Below are 410 nucleotides of genomic sequence, written 5' to 3'. Positions count from 1 at the left end.
ATACACATCCTATCATAAACAGAAACACGATACAAAAATACACTATGACCCACCTTTACCAGTCAAAATTCAAGGGAAGAGAAATTTGACTTTTCTGAATTGAATGTTCTATTAAAAACACTGAGTCTTTTAAGCCTATCCATTAAGTATGCATTTAACAAAATGGTGAACAAAGTGCGATGCTTCTGTAGAAATAGGAATGAGGAGACAGAACATCCCACCGAAACCCTCGTGGTCTCTAAGCCTCATTAGTTAAGAAAAACCCTTCTTAAATTAGGTGACTTAGACCGTTTGAACAAATGAGTGCAAAGGAAGATAGAAATAAAACTGTTTCTGAATAATGCTACAAGGGTCATAGGAAGCACCTCTGATAATCCTAATATCATATTATTAAAAGCCAAATCCTTGCT

Source organism: Penaeus monodon, chromosome 27 (genome assembly GCF_015228065.2).
Source record: "Penaeus monodon isolate SGIC_2016 chromosome 27, NSTDA_Pmon_1, whole genome shotgun sequence".
Taxonomy (NCBI): domain Eukaryota; kingdom Metazoa; phylum Arthropoda; class Malacostraca; order Decapoda; family Penaeidae; genus Penaeus; species Penaeus monodon.
The sequence above is the reverse complement of the archived record's forward strand: the minus strand, read 5'-3'. Positions refer to the sequence as shown.